The 21773-nt window shown below is 61.4% G+C and overlaps 1 protein-coding gene across 4 annotated transcripts in view; it reads left to right on the plus strand.

Moving 5' to 3' along the window:
• Window positions 1–734: 734 nt before the first annotated feature.
• LOC123353516 (adhesion G protein-coupled receptor L1) overlaps window positions 735–21773 on the plus strand; it is a 93975-nt gene continuing 72936 nt past the window's right edge. For 2 of the 4 annotated variants that reach the window (XM_044994643.1, XM_044994647.1), the window contains exon 1: window positions 736–1662. The gene's annotated coding sequence lies outside the window, so the exon portion shown is untranslated. Of the gene's footprint in view, window positions 1663–2736; window positions 2907–21773 lie in introns of those variants that run through there. The other 2 variants (XM_044994648.1, XM_044994644.1) reach the window with 2 other exon arrangements.

Here is a 21773-nt window from a genome sequence, read left to right on the forward strand (position 1 = left end):
GGTGTGCCCCTCCCCTCCATCCCCTCCTCCATCCACCCCAGCTCTTCCCTCTCCCCCAGGTGTGCCCCTCCCCTCCATCCCCTCCTCCATCCACCCCAGCTCTTCCCTCTCCCCCAAGTGTGCCCCTCCTCTCCACCCCCCTCAATCCACCCCAGCTTCTCCCCTCCCCGGGTGTGCCCCTCCCCTCCATCCCCTCCTCCATCCACCCCAGCTCTTCCCTCTCCCCCACGTGTGCCCCTTCCCTCCATCCCCCTCAATCCACCCCAGCTATTTCCCTCCCCCCTCAATCCACCTCAGCTATTCCTCTCCCTGGGTGTGCCCCTCCCCTCCATCCCCCCTCAATCCACCCCAGCTATTCCCCTCCCCCCTCAATCCACCCCAGCTACTCCCCTCCCCGGTGTGCCCCTCCCCTCCATCCCCTCCTCCATCCACCCCAGCTACTCCCCTCCCTGGGTGTGCCCCTCCCCTCCTTCCCCCCTCAAGCCACCCCAGCTATTCCCTCTTCCCGGGATGTGCCCTTCCCTTCCATCCCCTTAATCCACCCCAGTTTTTCCCTCCCCCCAGGTGTGCCTCTCCCCTTCCCTTCCTCCCCCCTTTCCCGGACTCCACTCCGGCTTTTCCTCCCTCCCGTCTCGCTGAGCCCTGGCGCTGAATGAAGCCGCTGGCTCCTCATTGCTGCCCGGTGCCCGGACCGAGCCGTGCCGCGGGGCGCTCCGCAGCCGCCTGGCCGAAGGACGGAGGGGGAGGCAGAGGGGCGCTCGCACCCCACCGTACGGCCGGGCCCGGCTGGCGGCTGCTGCTTGGGGCGGAGCAGGCGTGACCTTCCGGCCAGCCTCCCATCGCTGCCGCCCGGCACCCTGCTCCCAGCCCCGCCCGGGGGACCGGCGGCGGAGAGGCACCGATCGCGGGGCTACCGAGGGGGCGGAAGATCGGGGCGCTGCGCCCCCATCCCGGCGCTGGGGGGACGGTGGAGGAGCCCAGCGGCTGCGAGGTCCCGGAGACGGAGACCCCCGGAGGAAGATTGCCGAGAAACGCCCCCGAACCTCCCCCCCGCTCCGTGGAATTGCGGGGTCCCCCCCCCACCCCGCAGCAGCCCCGCGTGTGCGCGGGCAGGGCTGGCGGGGCTGATTTCGCTTGCACGCTGGCTCCCCAGCATGCCCGGACTGCCTGTCACGCGTGGATCTAGCCAGAGACACCCCCTCGCCGCGCTGGAGCGGACTGGGCGCCCGGCGGAGACCTCCTGAGAGCCGGGAGGGTTTGAGGGGGGGATCGGGGTTATTCGGAGGGGGGAGCCGGCTTGGACTATTTTTCTCCCCCTTCCTCTGTTGTATTTTTGTGGGGGGGAGGGGATCCGTTTGGAGAAGCATCCAGCGGGGAGGAAAACAAGCCACCCGAGGACACCCCCCCTCCCCCGCCCCTGCACACTGCAGGGCAGAGGATCCGGAGCGATCCGCACCAGGTTGGAGCCGACCCCCGGATCCAGCCCGAGCTCGGCAGACGCTGCCCACCGGTCTCCATCGCTCGCTCCGATCTCGTAACACCTTGTGGGGGGAGGGCGTGGGGTGGTGGTGAAGGAAAGCGAAATGGCTGGAGCCGGAGTGGAATAGGACCAGCTGAATGGAGCAGCCCGCTGGAAGGAGACCCGAGGCTGGATCGCTAAAGGTAAGTCACTGGCTTGATTGTTTCTCGACTGGTGTGTGTGTCCTGGGTGGGGTGGGGGGGTTGGTGAGATCTGACAGGCCCCCCACCCCCAGGTAAATAACCGATCCATTGACCCTCTCTCGCTTTGGATTCTGTGCTAAACTGCAGGGAGATGGGGAAGGCTGGGGGGGGGGGTGAGATGATCGGGGGGGGGCAGGAAAAGGGAGAGAGGGAGGGTTGGGGAGACGGGAACGGCAGAGCGTTCAGATCTCTGGAAATATGGACCCCCCAGCGCTCAGACCTGGAATGGGGGGGGGGCTGTCATCTGTTTGGTGTTTTTTTCCCTCCTCCTGTTTTCCCAGACAGGGATCGTTTTGCGCCAGTCCCCGGGAGAGGGAAGGTGGGGGGGGGGGCGGGCACACATGCTTCCTAGCAGCGATGCTCGCAGGAAGGGATGCATCCAACCCCCCCTCTTCCTCGGGAGAATGGGTAGGAGGGGAGGGGGCGCCCCTGCGTCTGATCGGTGGGTGCAGCAGACAAAGCCACCTGCCCGGCACCCCGCGATCCGCTCCTACTGCAGTATTTTCTGTGTGTGGGGGGGGAGGGGGGCAATTACCCCTGAGTACCGTAATCTCTGGAGGGGGAGGGCAGGGATAATTCTTCCAGCTCTGGGTGGCTCTCGATCCCCTCTCGCTGCGGGGAGGTGGGGGGGGGGCAGGGGTAGATGTAGATACAGAACAGCTCTGACAAGAGATTGGGGCAGACCACCCCCCTCCATACGTGTCTTTATGTAACGGGCTTTATCACGGGAGAGGGGACACATTTTTTTCATATGTATCCTTCCAAGATGGTAGGATGCGGGCGGAATGGCTAATAAGGGAGGGGTGGGGGCTGTTGCCAGCCATGGGGTGGGGGAGAGCTGTGCCCAGCACCCACCTCTGGGGCCAATCCCGACTGGGGGGGCGTTGATTGGCCACCCCCTTAAAATGGGGTGGGGGCGCCCCTTTATTCCCCCCCCGACCGCCCTGTGTGGCTGAAACCGGGGCGGCCTCACCTTTTGGAGCGGGGGAGGGGCCCGATCCTGCTCCCCTTACGGGTGGGGGGCGCTGGTTCTGCTCTCTTCCCCTTCCCCCACGCCCAGAAAATGGGGAAGGGACTCCACGGTGCGGGGAAGAGTCGTGTCAGCCCTGGGAAGGATTCGGCCCCCTTGGCATGTCTCAATCCGGATTGACGTCGGAGTCCAGCCGGATCCGGCCCAGAGAGAAGTAAACAAAGCGAGGAGGCGGTTAATAGAGAGCGATCGGAGCCCCTCCTCCCCCACTGCACCCGCAATTATATCACCTCCTTTGCCCCCCACCCCGTCACAAAAGCCCTAGACCCCGGTGTACGCCCCCCCCAGCCTTGGCCCTTGGCGCGTCCGACGTGGGTGGGGTGCGGGGGGAGCGACTTCTGCGGCCGTGGCCGTGGCTGTGGCTGTGTGTGGTGGGTTTTTTTTAAAGGATCAAGTCCAAAAATTCCGCCGGTGGTGGGGAGGGGGAACGAGTCCTGGGTGGCTTCTTTAAAGCCCCTTTGGGTTTGGGGGGAGAGGGTCCCCGGATCTCGGGCTCGGTCCATGGATCCAGTGCACCCCGCTGGGCCGCCTCTGCTGCCTCTCTCGATTTGGGGGGAGGGCAGGGGGGAAGAAATAAAGCGGGGGGCGGGGGGGACGCTCTCGGGGGGGCTGAGCCCCAGAGCGAGGAGGGAGGGGGAGATGGATGGAGGGAGATGGATGAGTGGACAGAAAAACCTGTTACTATGCTCAGCCTCCCGATTCCCTCGCTCGCCTTGTCAATTTCACTCCCGTGCCAGCCCCCCACCCCCGCCCCAGGTTAATGTCATTTCCTGGATTTCGCCCCCATCTAGGATCTCAATCCCCCTCCCCCAATTGCAAACGCCCCCCCCTTCCCACCCCAAATCAAATTCGCCCTGGGTTTTCATAATAAAATGGCGATTTGCTGGCGGATGGGGTGGGAGTAATTGCTTCGGAGGGGGGGGAAATTGAGTATGGGGGGTCATCGTGGGGGTCCCTGGAGGTCTCCCCCCCACACCAACGAGGAGAAGGAGGGTGTGGGATGTTGCAGGAGGCAGCTGGTTGTGGGGGTTGTCCCTCCCCCATCTGCTGGGAAGGCGGTGCACCCCCCCATGCCAATGTGTGCATGGGGGGCTCCCCCACTGCACCCCCCGGTGGAGGGGACCAGTGCCCCAAGATGGGCACAGTGTTTGGGGGGGGAACTTCCCATTGCCATGCATTGGTTTCTCTGGCTTTCTCATCCCCCCCCCTCCAAAAAGCCTTAAAAATAGCCCCTGGCTTCTCCAGCCCCAGGGTGGTGGCCGGGGGTGGGCAGATGCCTCTGGAATATTAACCAGGCAGCAGGGCTGGGACCCTACAGCCGAGGTTGCTGCTGGGGGGAGGTTCCTTTGGAGGAGAGGTGCTGACTTTTGTCCCACGGGCCTGGCCACTGATCAGCCCCCACTCGTGTCATGCCCCCCACCCAAGCTGTCCAGCTCTGGGCAATTTGCTTTCTGCCCCACAGGAAAATTGTGCAGGGGAGGGGCTTCTGGGCCAAACTCCAGCTTTACCCGCCCCCCCAAAAAAGCACAAAGCCCCCCCCACCCAAGCTGGGAAGTGAATATTAAGGCAACCCAATAATTTGCTCCTTGCTTCAGAGGTTATTGCTGGGTCTCAAGGTGCCCGCTGAGATTGGGGCTGGCTCACCCCATTGCGCCAGTCCCTGCCCTGAAGAGCTCTCAGTCGGAACAGACCGGGAGAGGACAGACACTTCTTCCCATTTTACAGATGGGGAAAGTGAGGCAAGGAGCTAGCTGCAGGGACTGGCCCAAGGTCATGCAGGGAGTCAGTAGCAGAGCCAGGATGTGAACCCACAAGTCCTGACTCCTTGCCTGGGATCTTCCTCCCCCATCCCCTCCTACTAAGGCTTTTGGCATGTGGGGACCTTGGGGGAAGGGGTAACTAGAGCCTCCCCCCAGGAGGTATAACTCACAGACTACCACCCCCACCCCTGTGGGAAAGTCCCATCTGGCCTGGCAGAGCTGTTTGGGGGAGGGGTGGGGAGGCTCTGACCTTGCCAAGCCCCCCTCCACCACATCTGGATCAGTCCCACTGCTTTGGGGGGTGGGGAAGAGTTCATAGGAACCGGGATCTGGATCAGAACTGAGTCGGGTTCCACAGAACCAGGGAGGGAGTAGAGGCCTATTTTATCCCAGAACTTTGAGTAGGGAGGTGTCCAGATAAACTGGTCCCCAAGCACTGTCCCTGCTAGTTCTGGAGTCCCAGCTCCAGGCAGCCAGGACTCCTGGGTTCTCTGCTCCCCACTCTGCGGGGTGGGAGGAGGGGCTGAGGGTTAGAACAGGAGGAGGCTGGCAGCCAGGACTCCTGCAGTCGGTAGCCGGGAGGGGCAGGGTGGGTGCAATGGGTGCAGCCCCCAACTGGCAGAGGAGTGGGGGTGCCAAAGCAGTGGGGTCTAGCGGTTAGAGCGGGGGGCTGGGAGGCAGGGCTCCTGGGTTCTGTCCCCAGCTCTGGGAAGGCAGTGGGGTCTAGTGGTTAGAGCGGGGGGCTGGGGGCCAGGACTCCTGGGTTCTGTCCCCACCTCTGGGAAGGCAGTGATGTCTAGTGGTTAGAGCACTGGGGCACTGGAAGCCAGGGCTCCTGGGTTCTGTCCCCAGCTCTGGGAAGGCAGTGGTGTCTAGTGGTTAGACCAGGGGGCTGGGGGCCAGGACTCCTTGGTTCTGTCCCCAGCTCTAGGAAGGCAGTGGAGTCTAGTGGTTAGAGCACTGGGGCGCTGGGGGCCAGGACTCCTGGGTTCTATTCCTGGCTCTTCCGAGGCCACCCCAGCAAACTCCCATGACTGCCAACCAAAGGGCTGCACTTCCCCTGGGAAAAGCAGAGGAAGGGAATGCAACTGGCGCATGCCTGCTGCCCCCCCCTTTGAATACACCCCCAAACTTCCTTCCCCTTCACGGATGCCCCCCCAGCCCCTCAGTGTTTAGAACTCTCCCTGCACCGAGTGACTCAGCTGTGAGGGCCAATCTCTGCTAATCCCCGCCTGGCGCTGCCTGCGAGTGTAGCTGGGACCCCCCTGTGCCAGGTGCCCTGTGGCAGCCATCGGACTCCCCCCTCCCCCGCCGGGTCACTTTCCCTTGGTACCACGAGCCGTGGCCTCTTGTAGCAGGGGCCCACTGCACAGCTCGAGGTACCAAAGCCTCCTGCTCCCACTAGTGGCATAGCCAGGGCACGGCTGGGTCAGTCACTGATGAGGCTGCTGGACACAGACAGACCCTGTGGGCCCCTCTGGCTGCCCAGCCTGTGCTGTCTGGTGTCGCCATTAGGGGGCTCCCCTAAATCCCAGTCTGGACTCAGCCATGGAGGGTTACACTACACCCCGTCAGGTCTTTAAGGGACAGGGTCTTGCTTTCATGGGCGGGGCTAAGATTGGCTCCTCCTCTTGGGAACTGTCCTCTGGCTGGGGAGGGAGGTGAAAACACCCCCCCCCCACACACACACACTCCTGTGGGTTGAAGTAGGCAGTGCGTGTCCTGCTGCCGCCTCCTACCAATCATGTCCATCCTCCATGCCTCAGTTTCCCCTCGTGGACTGTGAGCTCTTTGGGGCAGGGCCTGTCTTTCACTCTGCATCTGTGCAGCACCCGGCACAACAGGGGCTCTGATCTTGGTCTCTCTAGGAGCTGCTGTAATAATAATAATTCCAGCTGTGGTGGCAAAGTGTAAATGAAGCAGAGGATAAAAGCCCTACTACTGCTGCAGTGAAAGGCAACTCCCCCATTTAGCTTGGGCATCTCGATAGGGCTGTGTTCAATGCCGGACGCTTGCAGAGCAGCCCACCGAGCCACATAAGGTGGCACTCGGAGTTGGGCAAACATCGCCACCTCCCTCCCTGCAGGGGGATTAGGGGCTGAATTTCCAGTGGGAGCTGGGAAAGGGGGGGAGCCCTCCAGCGCCCAATGGGTTAATTGAACAAGAGAAAGGAAGCTTGGTTGTCTGGTGCCAGTTCACATGCAGGAATCGCCAGCCTGCTTTAGATCAGGGGCCCGCCTAGCCCGGTATCCCGTCTGTGATGGTGGCAATTCTAGGACCGCCTGCCCCCAGGGAATATTTCCCCAGGTAGTAGGTAGCAGTTGGCTCAAGGCTATAGATCCCTGCCCAGTAGCTTGGTTCTATTTTAATCCTCGTTATTGTACCCCTGGAGAGTCTCCTGTTCTGTATAATTGGCCTGTTCTTCTTGGAGCGCGGCGTTCTGGTGGCAGTGAGTTCCACAGGCCGCCCCCCTCCAAGTTCCTGGGCTCCACGCAGGAGCTCCTGGGGGGATTCTCTGGCTTGGAAGAGGTCAAGAGGTCAGACTGGCTGGAAATCTAGGACTTGTTTGCCGAGGCCTTGAGAGTTTCATCCCCTTATAAAATGCACTGGGTGTTTTCGTCACAACCCATGTCCAGCTGTACGGCCTGACGCGTGGGGAGGGGGGCTCCCGTGGGGCAGGCTTTGGTGTAGCAGACAAGCGGGCCAGGCCCCCAGATGGTGTCAATCAGCCGCCACACCGGGTTTACATGGCCGGAGCGTCTGCTTTTCGTGTTGCATCCGCCCAGGCCGGGGGCTGTCCTCCGGCCAGAGCCTGCGCCCTGTGCCCACGGCCTGTTGTAGTGAAGCTGCCCCCACCCCCGGGAACGCCCAAAACAGACACCGCAGAAAGGAAAAAAAACCCCCCAGGAGCTGAGAGCCCTCACCCTCATCTCAGCCACCTTCTGCCCTGGCCCTGAACCGGCTGCACTGGGAAGCCAGCCCCGATGCCCCGCACGCCGGGCCAGGGTGGGGTGGGGTCATGCCACAGTCGGAGCAGGCCGTTAGCACCCCAGAGCACGGGGAGCGGAGGGATCCCAGCTGGTTACCAACCCCCACCCCACCCCAACACCTCGAGTCCTCATTTCCGGGGGAGACATTTGATGCTTTTCTACCCCTCCCCCCCAGCCCCCGGTGGCTGCCATCCAGGGGTGGTTCTGCAGACAGACAGGGCCAGGAGAGAGGAGATTTTGGGGTGTGGTTGGCAGAGGCGGCGATTTTTAGCCCCAATTCTGGAGCCCGGGGGCTGATCTGCTCCTCCCTGCTTTTCATTGTTATTATTTAGCCGGCGACAGAGCGGGGGCGTCTGCCACCGGTTTCTGGAGCCGCACTACCTGCCTGGCGCCCAGCTCCGGCGCACGGCGAGAGACGGGGGGGGATGGGGGGGATATTTCCCAGTGGGCCTTCTGCGGTAGCACTGAATGCATTACGGCCACCTCATCTGCTCATGCACGCACATCTCCGGGGCGGGTGGGGGTGAGCTCCCTGCCCTGGCAGATGTGCCCGGGGAATCACAGGTTTGGAACCACATCGGAGTGCGGTGCCTGCGGGGGGGTGGGGGGATATAGCATCAGACCGCGGGAGAGAGACAGAAATTAGGGATGGGAGAGAATTGCTGGGCTCTGCCTCTCCACTGATCTCCCCATCGCCATGTTATCGGCTCGCTCGCTCCGTCACTCCTGGGTGGGGGAGGGGCTGAAGCTAGGGGGGCTGGGGGTGGCAGCGCCCCTTGGCTTGAAGTGATTTCCGTCGAGTACAGGGTTTACAGTTCGGTTCAATGGCTCTCAGCACCTCTGCCAATGCCACGGCCCCCCATCGATCTCTGTATCTATCCATCCTCCCATCGCCCCCTGCCCCTCGATCTCTGTATCTGTCCCTTCCCCTAATCCCCCCACACCCCTCGATATCTGTGTCTATCCGCCCCCCTAATCCCCCCATGCCCCTCGATCTCTGTATCTGTCCATCCTCCCTTTTCCCCCCCACACCCTCGATCTCTGTATCTATCTACCCACCTATCCCCCACCCCACCCTGTCCCTGTATCTGTCCACTCCCATCCCCCCCACACCCCTCGATCTCTGTATCTATCCATCCTCCCATCCCCCCACACCCCTCGATGTCTGTATCTATCCATCCTCCCATTCCCCCCACACCCCTCGATCTCTGTATCTATCCATCCTCCCTTTTCCCCCCCACACCCTCGATCTCTGTATCTATCTACCCACCTATCCCCCACCCCACCCTGTCCCTGTATCTGTCCACACCCATCCCCCCCACACCCCTCGATCTCTGTATCTATCCATCCACCCATCCCCCACCCCACCCCATCTCTGTATCTATCTACTCACCCATCCTCCCCCACACCTCTTGATCCCCCACCCCACCCCGTCTCTGTATCTGTCCATCCCATCCCCCCCACACCCTGCGATCTCTGTATCTATCTACTCACCCATCCTCCCCTACACCCCTTGATCTCTGTATCTAGCCACCCACCCATCCCCCACCCACCCCATCTCTGTATCTATCCATCCCCCACCTCACCCCATCTCTGTATCCATCCACCCACCCACCCATCCATCCCCATATACCCCCATCAATTGCTGTACCCAGCTAGGGTGCCCAGACAGCAAGTGTGAAAAATCGGGGTGGGAGTAGGGGGTAATAAGCACCTATATAAGACAAAGCCCCAAATATCGGGACTGTCCCTATAAAATCGGGACATCTGGTCACCCTAGTACCCACCCCCCTGTTCTGTTGGGGGTGGGCATTGTCTACATCGGGGGGGGGGGGTGGAGCAAGGTGTGGGTCATCCTATTACATCAGGGAGAGAAGGAAATGGGGGGCTTCACCCCACATTTGCTGATGGGGATCCCCCCCATCTCTCCTCTGGTGCCCATAATCTGCTGCCCTCAGGTCTCACACTCTCCCCCCGATAACGCCGGTAGCCAGGACGAGGTGGATCCGAGCTCGGGATCGGATCTCCCGGACACAAGGGGCTCTTTCAGAGAGCAGGATCCAGCAGTTTACCCCAGCAAGGGATCTGCCCCATTGACTCCAATGGAGGGGGAGGGATCGCTCAGTGGTTTGAGCATTGGCCTGCTAAACCCAGGGTTGTAAATTCAATCCTTGAGGGGACCAGTTAGGGATCTGGGGCAAAAATCTGCCTGGGGATTGGTCCTGCTTGAGCAGGGGGTTGGACTAGATGATCTCCTGAGGTCCCTTCCAACCCTGATAGTCTATGATTCCATGACCCCAGCCGGGGATCTGGACCCATTGACTTGGGATGAAACAGAGCCTTTCTGAGCTCCTATCCCCGTCAGCGCCCCGTGCCACCCCCTCGAAACCTGCCGCTGGCACAGCGTCTGGGTGTTATTTAGATTTCTGCAGCACTTAGGTTCCAGCTGAGATTGGGGCCCCGTTGTGGTGCCAGGCTCTGCACGGAGCCTGATCTTGAGGGCCCCGCTGGGCGGGGCGCTGCATGGACACACAATGAGAGACAGTCCTTCCCTGACCCAAAGAGATTCCAGTTTAAACAAAGGGAGGATTATCCCCCTTCTGTAGGTGGAGAAACTGAGGCACAGAGCGGTGAAACCTCCTGTTCAAAGTCACTCAGTGAGTCAATGGCAGACCCAGGAGCTGAACCCAGACGTCCTGAGTCCCAGCCTAGCACCACGAGACCCTCCCTCCTCTTTTTCTGAGCACATGGCCCTGGCAAGATGCCCATTGTCTTTCCCGCCTCCCCCTCCGCAGCCCCATGGAGCAGAGCAACGGGCCCATCTTGCCCGGTATCTGGTCTCCACGATGGCTGGGGCTGTCGCCTTTCTCCCAGCAACTGCTTCAGGCTCTCTGCAGACTCAGGCAGGCACTGACACTGGTGATCCTCAGGTCTCCTGAGTCAACCGTGAAGGCTAGATTCTGGTGGCGACGTTCAGATTGTGACACTGAGTCACCCCAGAAGTAGAGGCCCTGGGAGCAGGCCCCCAGCGGGGGATCTGGCCCATTGACTGCAGTGGAGCCAGGGCTGGGTTACGCCCGCTGGGGAGCAGGCCGGGGGCACTCCCTGCTATGTACGTCTAGCGGTTGAGATGAGCAGCACTGGAGAAATGGCTGAGATGATTCTTGTCTCTCTGCCATCTTCCATCATCTCTCGCCGCTCCTAATTCAATCATCCTCCCCTCCCCCTCTCTGTTTCCCCCGTCCCGTTCCCCCTGCCCCTCTGTAGTTCCTCCACACACCCCTCCCGCCCCCTCCCTCCAGCCGCGGCAACCCCTGCCTGTCTCGCAGCCCAGCCCCCGTCCAAGGCGGTGGCTAATTGATATGATAACCCAGCGCAGACTTGATTAGGGAGATAATTGGCTGGTGCCGGGCCGGGGAGCACGGTCCCTGCTTAATTTGGTCGGAGTCCGCAGGGGCCGTGAGAGTTTGGAAAATGCCCTAATCGAATTTCCGCCCCAGCAAACCCAACCCCCGCCCCGGGCACCGCGCTGGATTCGGCCGCTCGTGCCTGGGCCCAGCAGCGCCCTCTAGGGGCGAGGGCTGTGGGGCCAGAGCTCTGGGAGTGCCGCTCCCTCGAGGACGACTCACCCGCTCGGGGACTAGGAGACTCAAGGTTCAAATCCCCGTTCCGCACTTGGGATTTTTCACCTGCCAGCTGTGATTGGCAGAGCTTCATTCCAGCTTCCTTTTGGCCACTGGTGTGTTGTCCCAATGCCAAACGTGGAGGTACAGCTGGGGAGAAACCCAGGAGTCCTGATTCCCAGCCCGCCCCCTCCCCTGCTCTAATCATTAGACCCCACTCCTCTCCCAGAGCTGGGGATAGAACTCAGGCATCCTGACTCTCAGCCCCCCCGAGCCAGGGGAGAACCCAGGAGGTTCACATAAGAGGATAATAGCCTACTACTGCTGCCAGTGAACAGAGTTACTCCTTTAGCTGAAGCAGTAGAACCCCGCTGGGAGTGCTGGTTGGCGTTCAGGGCTCAGATCTTAATATTAGGTGTATTGGGGGGTGCCAGCCAAGAGTGGGGTGCCAGGTGCTGCATAGACACTGAGCGAGTGAGTCCCGGCCTCGAAGAGCTGCCAGCCTGAACAGACCTAGGGTGGGAGGAGAAACTGAGGCACAGAGAGGGGAGGGGCTTGCCCTAGGTCACCCAGCCAGGCAGCAGCCAAGCCAGGAATAAACCCCGGGTTTCACGGCCTAGCATCTCCGCCCACTAAGCCTCGCAGCCACGGCCTGCGTTGTCTCAGCGCTCGGAGGGGTTAAGCTAAGGCCAGCAGCAAACGTAAATGCAGCCTCCAGCGCACACAGATCCTGGTGTCCCCCCCCAGCCCTCCCCACCATTCAGCTGGGCCTGTGTGTGATGCTGGCCCTTTAAGACTCCATGGGTCATTGAGTGGCACGGAAGCCTGTGAAGCAGGATGATAAAAGCGAGGGGAGTCCCCGCAGAAGCCAGCCTGGGGCTGGGTGTATTAACGATGGTTAATTAGCGGCATGTGGCCCATCGGAGGCTTCTTGGATAGGACTGAGCCAATCCTTGCGAGCTCAGACTCAATGCTGTCGCACGGGGAGGGAAACTGAGGCACGGGATGAGGCAGTGACTTGCCCAAGGTCATGCAGCAAGGTGCAGCTGGGGAGGGAACCCAGGAGTCTTGCTCCCCAGCCCCAAGCACTAAACACCACTCCCCTCCCGGAGCCGGGGACAGAACCCAGGAGTCCTGGCTCCTCCCACCACCACGACCCACTCAGCTTCATTCACATTTGCTATTGGGATAGAACCAGCAGCTCCTGGCTCCAAGCCCATCCAGATCTAACCACTAGACCCCCTCCCCTGAGGCGGGCATGGAACCCAGGAGTCCTGCCGGCCAGCCCAGCTCCCTCTGTGTATTCCCCGCAGGCCACCTCTGCCACTGAATCCCAGACCCTGGCCCCACATGGCTGCCTCCCAGCTTCCCACACCCAGATGCCACGCGAAACCTGGGAATTTTCCCACCATGTTTGAGGCTGACGTGAGAGACCAAATTCCCCCAAAGCCCATGAGCCCTTCCTCTCTGAGCGGTACCGGTGTCTAACACACCCCAAACCCCTCAGCTGAGAGCCCCAACACGTGGCCCCTACTAGCTCACTTGAGCTAAAGGAGGAACTCCACCGGCCAGTAGGAGCTGTAGGCTTTTATCCTCTCTGTGGAGCAGCCACTAGGGGGCAGACTGCAGGTTCTGTGCTGGGCTCTAGAGCTTTTCTAAAGCCGCCACAGAATTCTGGGGGTGTCCCAGAGCAGGGGGCACCCAGCTGGAGACCCCTGGGCCTGATCTCTCAGGGTGCTGACGTCCACGGGAAGCCCGACCCATGGTACGTTGGTTGGAGCAGGGATGAGCTGGGCCCAACCCCCTGGTGCTGAGCGTACCAGCCAGGAAGAGACACAGGGAGGGGGAGGCACAAAGTGCCCCAGGAAGGGGGGGGGGTCACAGCTCAGGTTGGGAACCCCATGGTTGAGGCACCCCAGGATCCTTTACCCCGTGCTCCCCCCCAGCAAAGGGGTGCAGTTGTCCCTGTTCTGTATCTGTAGCCATTAAAACCATTGTTCAGAGCCATGGCTCCTTTGTGCCCCCAGAGCAAGCTGGCAGTGGAAGGCTGGGCTTGGGAATAGGCTCTGGACTGGGATCCAGATGATTTGGGGGCAGGTCCCAGATCTGCGCCACCCTGGCTGGGTCACGTCATTGCTCTGTGCCTCGGTTTCCCCATCTGATAAATGGGGAAACTAATCCCTCCTTTGCCTGTTGAGATGGGGACGGACTCTCGCTTCCAGCGGCCCGGCTATCACAGTGCTGATGTGGCCACGTTATGCCAGCGGGAGGGAGCTCCCCCCAGCGACATCATAAAACCAGCTCAACGAGTGGGGGTAGCTATGCCAGGGGGAGAGCATCTCCCGCCGACATGGTGCTGTGCAAACAACCGCTTATGCCGGCAAAACGTATGTCTGTCGGGGGTGTGTGTGTGTGTTTTTCACACCCCTCAGCGACAAAAGTTTTGCTGACATAAGTGCTAGTGTAGACATGGCCTTAGTCTGTGCAGTGCCTGGCACAACAGGGCTCTGATCTCAGTCGGGGTCTGTGCAGCGCCTGGCACAAGGGGGCCCTGATCTCGGCCGGGGTCTGGGCAGCGCCCGGCACAAGGGGGCCCTGATCTCGGCCGGGGTCTCTGCAGCGCCCGGCACAAGGGGGCCCTGATCTCGGCCGGGGTCTCTGCAGCGCCCGGCACAAGGGGGCCCTGATCTCGGTGGGGTTTGTGCAGTGCCCGGCACAAGGGGGCCCTGATCTCGGTGGGGTCTGTGCAGCGCCTGGCACAGTGGGGTCTTGGCCCATGACTGGGGCTCCTAGACATGCCCCAGCACAAAGAATCACTAATAATAACAGCCCAGAGAAGGGGTGGGGCACGAGGGGCTCCGTGGGGGATGGGCTCCTGGGCCCTCAGTCTGGGAAGCTGTCACGTCCCCTGTGTGATCATTTCAGCCCCGGCTCCTCCGTCGGTTCCCTTTGCTGTGGCTGGGGATGGTGGCGTGGGGCGCTCGTCCCGTCTGCGCTGACGATGGCGGGTCTCTGAGTCAGGCTGTTCGCAATCCAGTCGCGCCCCCGCCCCAGAGCATGGCTCACCTGCCCACGCCCTCCTGTGTCACAGCCACGGGGCCCTGCCACGGGCCTGGCCGGGCACCTGGGTGCAGGTTCGCTCCACGGCAGGGCGGGTTCCGGGCCCTGTCGCTGGATCAGGAGCTAGGAAGGAACCGGCCAGATCTGCAGGGTTGTTCCCCACTTCATCAGTGTTTCTAGGAGCAGTGGAGACGTTCCCCCCTCGTGACTTCCCAGGACATTCATTAGGTGTATTATGGTAGCATCTAGAGACCCCAGCTGAGATTGGGGCCCCCTTGTGCCAGGCGCTGCCCAGACCCCGGCCGAGATGAAGGCCCCCTTGTGCCGGGCCCTGCACAGATTCCAGCCGAGATCAGGGCCCCATTGTGCCAGGCACTGCACAGACCCTGACCGAGCACAGACCCTGCCCCAGAGAGCCGACAGTCTAAATAGACAAGTGGTGGAAGGTGAAACTGAGGCACAGAGAGGGGAAATGAATTTCCCAAGGTACCTAGCAGGTCAGAGATGGAAATAGAACACAGGTGTCCTGAGTCCCAGGCTACTGACCCCTGGTGTCTCCTTTTGTGAATGGAGGGAGAATCTCTGTGCCTCATCATGTCAGTTTCAGCCCTGTTGCATCCTGGGGTTTGTAGTTCCCAGGGGTTCCAGGCATTAGGTTTCCAGCAGGATGAGGACAGTGCAGAGGAAGGGCAGAGTTAAGGGTATCTGGGCAACCTTTGAACACCCCATTTCCACCCTTGGCCTGGAGCATATCTGTCCACGGGCAGCTCAGAGTTCTCTGCCCACTGCAGCCACTAAGGGGATGGGCATTTGCCCAGTGTCAATCTTCAGTCCCCTCTAGTGGCCACTTGGCACAACAGGACAAGAGCCTACTACTGCAGCTGGGTGGAGGCACCTATCTGTTTCCTCGTGACGCTGGCGGCGCTTTTGGAGTTCCAGGCTTGCTGACGGCCCAAGCAGGGAGCAGCTTGGCATCGGCAGAGCTAATTAGACCCTCTTCCTTCCCCCCCGGCCTGTGAGCTGAAAGCAGGTATCCCGACCTCCCAGGCCCTCGCCACCCGCCCCCACCCTTAATGCCAGATTCATTATTTAAAAGCAGGGTGGAAAGAAGAAGGAAAGCAACCTTCATTATCATATCGAGAAAATTACCCCCATCCCCCTAACTAGCAATTTTCCTGCCACATAGTTCAGCGCTGACTAGCCCATTAATTATAGAGATGAAAAATCATTTGGAAACCAGGAAAGGAAACTAATTGGCTCTTCCCCCAGCTCAAATGAGCCGGTGCTAGTGGGAGAGGGGAGCAGGGATCCCGGTCACGAGAGGGTCCAGACGGGGTCTCCTCCTTGGGAAGATTTCTCGAGACTCTCCCTTTGCTCGGAGCAGTCTAGGGAGTATGGCATGTGGTCAAGAGGAAAGAGGGGCCTGTGGTTAAGGTGTGGGGCTGGGGGAGATCTGGTTTCACTGCCCTGCCTCAGGATGACCTTGGCTGAGTCAAGTCGCCTCTGTGCCTCAGTTTCCCCATCTGTAAAATGGGGATAATAGACCTTTCTTTGTGTATTCAGACTGTGAGCTCTTCAGAGCAGGGGCTGCCTCTGACTCTGTGTCTGCAGCGCCCGGCACAACGGGGCCCTGATCTTCATTGGGGTTTCTAGATGCAACCATAACGTGCATAACAACAGTGGATCTGAACGAGCGTCTTGGTTTTAAGACAGCTGGAGTCTAGGTTACTGAGCACTGGCTGAGGATCCAGGACTCCTGGGTTCTACTCCTACTCTGGGAGGGGAGTGGGGTCTAGTGGCTAGAGCAGGAGGGGGCTGGGAGCCAGGACTCCTGGGGTCATTCCCCAATCTGCCATCGACGTGCTGTGCATGCCAGGGCCTGCAGCGTGGTTTGCCCACACCCCAGCGCCGAGTGCAGATGCTCACCCCACAGAGCCAGCTCCCCAGAGCGGGGGTGGGGCAGCACATGCCCTCCTCCAGCCCCCCAGCGAAGGGGCCTGGCTGGCAGGGCTGCTCTCCGCTGCGAGGCCCAGGCCCGCGAGCACCAGGGTCATTACAGGCCAGGACCAAGGGGCATTAGCAGGGGTGGCTCTAGGGATTTTGCCGCCCCAAGCACGGCAGGCAGGCTGCTTCCGGCGGTTTGCCTGCGGAGGGTCCGCTGCTCCCGCGGCTTCAGCGGACCTCCTGCAGGCGTCCTCCGACACCGCGGGACCAGCGGACCCTCCGCAGGCAAACCGCCGAAGGCAGCCTGCCTGACGCCCTGGCGGCGCCGGCAGAGCGCCCCCCGCGGCTTGCCGCCCCCCAGCACGCGCTTGGCATGCTGGGGCCTGGAGCCGCCCCTGGGCATTAGCAGAGCAAAGCCCAGCGAGGAGGAGCCTGGTCAGCACGAAAGCGCGTCAGCAGCGCAGGGATAAGGGAAGGGGCTGCGTGTCGGGAGTGAGGAGCAGCGGCTGAGCTGGGGGAGGGGTTGGGGGGAGTCCCAGGCTGGGAACAGGGTGCTCCTCACTCCCGACCCGCAGCCCCTCCATCCCAGCCCCGGGCGCCCCTGAGCAGGGGACAGGTCCCTTCTCCAGCCTGACCTTCGCTCCGAGGGAAAGTGCTGAAGCGAGAGAACCTAACACCGGGCTGGGGGGGCCGAGCGCTGCCTGATCTCCACTCCCCTCCCCTCCTTGTCTTCCAATCCCTCCCCTGGGGGAGCCGCAAGTCAAGGGCATCCGGGCTCCTGTTTCCTGCTGCCGTGTCCCGTGGCCAGGTGAGGCGGCTGGGGTGATGGCCTGGCTCCCCTGGGGGCACCGCGCGATGACTCAGCCCCTCGGGGCCAGGCCTGCAGCTCTGGAGCTGGGGGGGACGGGACGGTCACTCAGTGTCCTTCCCAAGCTGCTGGGGTTTGGGCCAGGGGAGCAGCGCAGCTGGGGAGGAGCGCGTCTGGGAGCTGTGCACAAGGGGCCCCCAGGCTCCTGGCCTGCAAAGGGGGCCTGGATTCCTGGCCAATGTAAAGGGGCCAGGTTGGGCCCTGCTGGCGTAACAGGGATACAAGCCATGCGCCGCGTCTCAGGCGCCGCCATTGTGGCTGCAGCATCTGTAGGGGGCGCTCTCCCCCTCGCCGTCAGTGCTGGCCCCAGCCCAGCTCGAGGGGGTATTGGGCTGGGGGCCGCGTGCTGAGGTTTGGGGGTGGTAAAGCCAAGGGGTCCCCTCCCCCCACCTCAGGGTCTGTCTCAGAAGAGGCTTCTGGCCCCCCCCCCGGGATGGGCCCAAGCAGCTTTGCCATCACTCAGGGGGAAGGAGTCTGGTGGGGGGAGATGGCGGAGGAGTCTGGGAAAATGGACCCCAAATGGGGGAGCTGCCCCTATTCCGGCTGGGGGTGGGGGGGGTCCTGCCCCTGCTCCCAAACAGTGGCCCCGTCTGACCCAGATCAGAGCCTGTGTGAGGGTGTTGGATGGAACAGGGGCTTCCCGTGGGGGCTGCGTTCCTGGGGGGATCCCCAGGGGGCATGAACAGTGCCAGGGGCTCCCCACAGCATGGGAGGGGCCAAGATCTTGCTGGAGCAGGTCTGTCCAGGCGGCCCCCGCCTCCCCCCATTTCAGCACCTTTCTGGGCAGAGCCAGGTAATTGGGGCCGGACCCTGGGCCCGAAGCAGTGGCTGGAAGGACTTTAGTGGGCTTGGGCTCCCGTTCCTGTGGTGGAAACACAGGCGTGGCCCAGTGTGCCCATCTGCCCCGGCATCCTGTCACCACTAGCACCAGCTAGTCCAGTGGAAGGGGAAATACCAGCCCAGGGGAAGCGACTGCCTGACCCCAGTGTTCAGCTCCTGCCCAGAAGCAGGTTTATATCTCTGACCCCTGCCCCCCGCATACCTCCCTGCCAGGTGACACATTCCCCTTCCCACGTGAGCCTCCTTTCTGAACCCACCGTGACACCCTGCAGCAGGGAGTTCCACAGGTTGATCAAATGGAGCTGCTTCCAGGAGAGGCCACTTGGAGGCAGTGGCTCGGGATACCTGGGCTCTGTTCCCATCTGACTCGTTTGCAACCTCGTGCAAGTCCCTGTGCCTTAGCTTCCCATCCATTGTGTGTAAATGATTTGTCAAGGACTGTCTGTCTCACTGGGGGTCTGTGCAGCGTCTGGCGCAGCGAGGCCCTGATCTTGGTCCAGGTCTGTGCTGTGCCTCCATCCCCAAGGTGCTGCTGTGATATAAATAACAATGAGTTTGAAATGTGTTGCCTTTTTGCTGACGCTGTCTTCTCCTGGTTGCTTGCGTCTCTGGAAAGGCACCTTTGCTCTGCCTCCATCCGATTCCAAGTGGGGTGAGATCTGTTCCTGATGGGAGGGAGCATTGAAAATCAGCTGCCTCAGTTGTGTTGTTGTTTGAAATACGGGTTTACCAAAAATGCCAGCGACTCGGTTTCCTTTGTCCCGAGATCCCTGCTGAAGAGAGACAAGAAGTCAGGTGGCATTTTTAGGAAGAAAAAAAATATCAACATCTCATCCAAAAAGAACATTACGGTGGCAAAATCAAAGGGCTACAATGTTGGGAAATGCCAGAATTAAGGTTGCCTGGGTAACCTTAACTCTGCCCTCTGCTGTGTCTGCATGATAAGTCGCTCTTTCATGACATCCAAAGCTATTCTTTTCACAAGACCCCTGCCTCATCCAGTGCACAGGACAGGTGGCGTTCACTGGATGAGCAGTTATGCCAGCTTTCTTTTTGTCATCCTCATTCAATGTGTGGCCCCAGGCCCCATTCACTGCCACCGTCCAAACCCAGAGTTATTAACGTCCTCATTGACTTTTCTGTGGCACTCATCCTGGAGGGCTTCTGGGATATGAATGAATTTCTCTTCCCAACACCCCGCGAGACGAGTAGTATCCCCACTGCCCAGCTGGGAAACGGTGATGCAGAGATTGAGGTCGCCCCTCGCAGTCCCAGCACCCCAGTGCTAGCGGGTGCTGGGATCCTGTCATTCAGCTGAGTTCTGCAATCCTGGCCCCCCCCTTAACCATAAGACCTTCCTTGCTATTCCTACCAGCCCCTGCCTTGTTCACTCCACATCTTCCAGCTTCTGCAACAGATGAGGCAGGGTCCTACCACAGCTGCCTTCTCTCCCTGCATAACATGGATCCAGGCCCGGGGCAAGGCCAGCCAGTGCCCTGACTGGGACAGGGTCCTGTGAGTAGAACTGATGCGACTGTGTCACTAAAGAGCGTCTCTTAATGCAGATGCACAAGGCAGCAGTTACGGGCGCCTGGGTAGCCTCTGTTCTGGTGTTCCCGATTCATGGGTTGCTGCAGGGAACGGGGTGGAGGCTCAGCAGGGAGCGCTCTCCCCTGGCAGTGCTGACCCCAGGGCGGCGCTAGGGGACGCTGTGCTGCAGGGAGCGGGATGGTTGCTCAGCAGGGGGCGCTCTCCCCTGGCAGTGCTGACCCCAGGGCGGCGCTAGGGGGTGCTGTGCTGCAGGGAACAGAGTGGAGGCTCAGCAGGGGGCGCTCTCCCTGCACGATCAGGGACCCCCGTACCCCAGTGCTAGGGGGCGCTGTGCTGCTGTCTCCACGTGCAGCTCTGGACGAGAGGTTCTGGTTGCTCATGGTCATTAGAGATCGGGCTGGGGGTGGGGATGGAGGGGGACGAAGCTGGAGTCTCGGTTAAATCCGGCCGGGGTGATGGACATTCCAGCTGCAGAGAACGGCCCCAGCCAGAGCTGAGAATGAGCCACGACTGACAGTCCATCCCCATAGCCTCCTCTATCCGTCTGTCTGTCCACCCCCATCGCCCCCTCTGTCCATCCGCCTGTCCACCCCCATCGCCCCGTCTGTCTGTCCACCCCCATCGCCCCCTCTGTCCATCCGCCTGTCCACCCCCATCGCCCCCTCTGTCCATCCACCTGTCCACCCCCATCGCCCCCTCTGTCCGTCTGTCTGTCCACCCCCATCGCCCCCTCTGTCCATCCATCTGTCCACCCCCATCGCCCTGTCCATCTGTCCACCCCCATCACCGCCTCTGTCCATCTGTCTATCCACCCCATCATCCCCTCTATCTGTCTTTGTATCCATCCCAGTCACCCGCTGTGTCTATCTGTCTGTCCACCCCCATCGCCCCTCTGTCCGTCCCTCCGTCCACCCCCATCACCCTGTGTCCATCTGCTCTGTCCAACCCCATCACCCCCTCTGTCCATCTGTCTGTCCACCCACTATGTCCGTCCATCTATCCATCCCCGTACACCCCCTCTGTCTGTCTCTCTATCCATCCCATTCACCCCCTATGTCTATCTGTCTATCCAGCCCCAGTTACCCCCTCTGTCCGTCCGTCTGTCCATTCCCAGGCACCCCCTGTGTCTGTCTGTCTGTCCACCCCCATCACCCTCTCTGTCCATCCACCCCATTCACCCCCCTGTCCATCTATACATCCCATTCACCCCCTATGTCCGTCTGTCTGTCCATCCCCATTCACCGCCTCTGTCCCTGTGTCTATTCATCCCGTCACCCCCTCTATCTATCTATCTATCTATCTATCTATCTATCTATCTATCTATCTATCTATCTATCTATCCCTATTCACACACCCCTCACTGTAGGCTCTGGTCAGGGCCCCCCACCCTCAGCCCCATACGATTTCTGCGCCGCGGTGCTGCCCTGACTTGCGGGCTGGGCGAGGGGCACCCCCAAGCGCCCATGTGCACCGATGCCAGCAGCTGCCCGTGGCAGTGACTGTTACTCATCCCCATCTGCCAGGGACGCTCCGTGAGGGGGTTCTCAAGCCAGGCCCTTCCCACCACCGGCCCCCACCCAGCTGGACCCATGCTGGGCACTCAGCACCCTCAGGACAGTCACACAGAGCAGGGCAGGGACCAGGCAGGAGGACACAGTGGGGGGCTGCGGGTCGGGATTGGGGGGCACCGGCAGAGCTGTGATGGAGGAGCCGAGGCTGGGCTAACGGGGGGCTGTGGGTCGGGACGGGGGCACCGGCAGAGCTGTGATGGAGGAGCTGAGGCTGGGCTAATGGGGGGCTGTGAGTCGGGATTGGGGGGCACCGGCAGAGCTGAGATGGAGGAGCCGAGGCTGGGCTAACGGGGGGGCTGCGGGTCGGGATTGGGGGGCACCGGCAGAGCTGTGATGGAGGAGCTGAGGCTGGGCTAACGGGGGGCTGCGGGTCGGGATTGGGGGGCACCGGCAGAGCTGAGGGTGGAGGTTTCTCACTCAGAGCCCCCCCCCCCATTCTCGGGATTAGCCGGATCCCATTTCGCCGGGGGAGGCAGGGACATGTCGCTCGTGCTCAGATTTGTGATTTACGCTGCTCGCTGCTAATGAGGACACGGAGAACGGCCTGTTCCCAGCGAATTCGGCTAATCCTCCCGGCCGCGCTGCGATGCCCAAACAATGGCAGTGCGGCGCCGACAGGCCGGATCCCCCCTCAGCTCCTTCCCGCCCTGACACCGAGCAGCTCCCTCCAGCCCAGGCCCCGGCCCCGGCCGCGGGGCGTCCCATGCCATCTCTGTGGGATCGGCAGAGCAGGGGGGCAGGGCTGCAGGGGGCTGCGGGTCGGGATTGAGGGGCACCGACAGAGCAGGAGGGGGTGAGCCCAGAACCCAAATCC

This window comes from Mauremys mutica, chromosome 20, assembly GCF_020497125.1.
Source record: "Mauremys mutica isolate MM-2020 ecotype Southern chromosome 20, ASM2049712v1, whole genome shotgun sequence".
NCBI lineage: Eukaryota > Metazoa > Chordata > Testudines > Geoemydidae > Mauremys > Mauremys mutica.